The sequence below is a fragment of the Armigeres subalbatus genome, chromosome 3, assembly GCF_024139115.2.
Source record: "Armigeres subalbatus isolate Guangzhou_Male chromosome 3, GZ_Asu_2, whole genome shotgun sequence".
In the NCBI taxonomy this organism is placed as follows: domain Eukaryota; kingdom Metazoa; phylum Arthropoda; class Insecta; order Diptera; family Culicidae; genus Armigeres; species Armigeres subalbatus.
Genome location: NC_085141.1, coordinates 93,140,064 through 93,143,135, shown reverse-complemented (window position 1 = coordinate 93,143,135; position 3,072 = coordinate 93,140,064). Strand labels below are relative to the sequence as shown.

The 3,072-nt window shown below is 40.9% G+C and overlaps 1 long non-coding RNA gene across 1 annotated transcript; it reads right to left on the bottom strand.

Annotated features, from left to right (window-relative positions):
* Positions 1-381: 381 nt before the first annotated feature.
* On the bottom strand, positions 382-3,072 carry LOC134227234 (uncharacterized). Its single transcript, XR_009983634.1, has 3 exons — positions 2,865-3,072; positions 1,352-2,629; positions 382-1,285 (listed from the first exon to the last, which is right to left on the bottom strand). It is a non-coding gene; the product is annotated as an uncharacterized LOC134227234 (long non-coding RNA).

The window sequence follows — 3,072 nt, the reverse complement described above, 5'->3', positions numbered from 1 at the left end:
CAACCAATCAACCATACTACCAACTAACAAATCAAGCAGCAATCAACCAAATAATCAACCAAGCCATCAAGAAACCAACCAATCAAGCAACCAACCAACTAATTAACCACGCAATCAACAAAACAACTTATCAACTAACCAGCCGACCAACTAATCAACCAATCAACTAAATAACCACAACCAATCAATCAACCAGTAAACCAACCAGTCAACCACTCAAGCAACCAACCATTCAAGCAAGCTACCATACCAATCAATCAATCAAACAAGCAATCAACCAATCAAGCAACTTAGCCACTTAGTCGATTGATGTGTAACAATATGGATCTTCGGGCCTCTCAACAAAAGTTCGTTTTGAAGTGATCTTAAAATAGGTATGTATTCTTAATCATTACGGTAATTTATTACACATTACGGTAGCGTGGGAAGCAATGCGATTCACCAAGTTATGCAAATGTATCTCCGTAAATATAATCAATGATTCATATTGAATAAATGTCATCGTGTATTTCGTTCGTGCGTCCACAATGTGGTCCTTGAGGTCCGACAACTCAAGCAGATTAAGAATCTCTTGATTGACCCCGTAATCAAGTCGTTCCAAACATCTGACTCCAGCGGTTCAACATTATACTACTCTTCACGCTTAGTTCAGTTCACCTAAATATGGGTGAACTATATCTATAATCTCGAAAAAGTGCACATACGTATTTATGGGTGAATTGACATTTACTCATATTTGAGTACAATCGGTTCATGGAAATATTGGTAAAGTTCACCTGTTTATGGATACTTTATTATAGGTTAAATTGACTCATATAGATATGGGTGATTTTTTTTTTTGGTTTTGGATTTAAAAATCTTTTTGCTTTGAATTATTATTCTACGCATAAGATACAAAAATAAAATATCAAATATTGTATTGCTTTAACTCGGGTTTTATTACATGCTCTATACTGCCGTTATACGCATAACTGTCCCATGTACATAGAAAATCCCAGCAAACATGGGACAAATATGCGTATGACGGCAGTATAATAGAGATAATACATTTCAGCAATTTTTCTTGCCGAATAGCCGAATACATGAACAGTTACTGATGGCAGCATGGATGATAGAAGTGTCGCCGGAAGAACTTAGTATCTCTCAGCCTCATAGAAGCAATCCCAAGTAACAAAAAGCTTTGTAGAAGTTTGAGGGCATGCCATACCGGAACCTCGACCGGAATTGCAATAGGGTTTCTGACGGTATGGCCGTTTGAGGAAAAACTCTCGGCTGGTACAAAGATCTGAAAAAAATAACAAATCCTAAAATTACACTATTCCGTTATAATTTTTTTTACTAAATAACCTACCTTTCAAATAAAAATCTGCGATCCGATCGTTATTTCAGCAGCATATCAAAATAGCTCTTAGAACGAAAAATAATAACAGGATCCCATTCGTGCCCATGTCCTCTCTATGTTGAACGACTCCCGGACTTTCCCCGGCCTCCGTCATGGCCATTTCCTATAGATGACAGTTCCGGATCGGCAAGACCAGGAAACATACAAATTGAAATGAACGTAGGAAAGTTGTTTTTTCTGTAGTTGTCCGGATGTTGTCGATGTGTGTTCGGTTGAAGCTTTTATTAACACACGGTATACCGCACTACTTTGTCACTCGGCCACGGGAATTTCGCAAGTTCCATTGATATGTTGCGTGCCGTCCGAAGTGCCGTCATTGTATGCACCATTGCAAGTGGTTGTAGGATGATGAACGGTTTTGTTATTTTGCTTTTTATCGGATGAAGCACCAATGTTTGCCTATTCTTGTGGAGTGCTAGAAGCTGCCAAATGGGAATTGATCGGCCATGCGCGGTCTCATGGGCGAAACTGTGTCGATTCCGCTGCACTAGTATAGCTTCATAATATGTATGTTTGAGAGTTTGGAATCAGACGTCACAATTTTTTGGTTATTTAATTCACAGAAATAAATATTTGTACCTTTCGTACGAATGGTCATCGTCACATTCCAATGATGTGGTTGAATCCCTTCTTATTAAAAGAGACCGAAGCCCCCGACGACCGAAAGTCGTCCTCCGATTCCGACTCTTCCTTCTAATCTTCAGCAGGAGCGGCAGCAGCGCCAACGGCATGAGCACAAGCATCGTCAGCTGGAGCGGCTCTACCAGCTGGTATCGACAAGAGCTTCTCGCGACCGGAGGCCATCAGTTCCTCCACCGACTTGCCCTTCAGCTCGTTGACCACCTTGGGGACGCGAGTCGAATCGGCCTCGATACCAACCGAGCTCAGGATCTTCTCGATGTCGGCACTCGATGGGCTGGCGTTGCCGCCGAGGACAGCCAGGAGGTATGCAGCCTTTATATTGTCGGATGCCTGATTATTGCTGCATTACTAGCAGCGAGGGAACATCATTCATGGCACCCAATATCAGAACTGATGGAAGCAATTCCATTCCTATCAGCTTCTAATGTGTGAGGTGGATGAAACATCAATTGTAGCAAGCTCAGGATCACAACTGGGTGAACTTTTGATGGCATGCAATTCCGGAACTGGTGACTTGGCTGAGGGTACTGTAGATGGTGGAAAGATTGATGGAAATGGAACAGTTGCGACTGACCGCACCGAGACCTGAAAAATATCAAAATAAATTCCTTATTAGGTATTTCATTAAATTGTAAAATTTCAACTAGGGTAAGACTGTAAGTTCAAATATTTTCACAATATTTGTTTAAAAATAATTATTTAATAACTTTATGAAAATACGGGAACTTAAACTGTTTTTAAGAAATGATTTTAAACGAGGTGGGCCAAAAATTGGGATCAGGGTGATTGTTGGGTGTTATACCCTACCTAAACAACTTACCAATCCGTTGACAAATCTGTGATCCGGATGTTATTGAAACAGCAGCATTGAATAGCAGCTTTTGGTTCAAAAAGCAATAACAGCCTACCTGGCTCACGTTTCATTTCTCCTCTGTCTTGAGCTGTGCGCCGTCTGTTCTTCTTGTCGGCCACTTCCGGGAACAACAAGACTAGGCCGCAATCAAATTGTATCCAACATCGAAAAGATC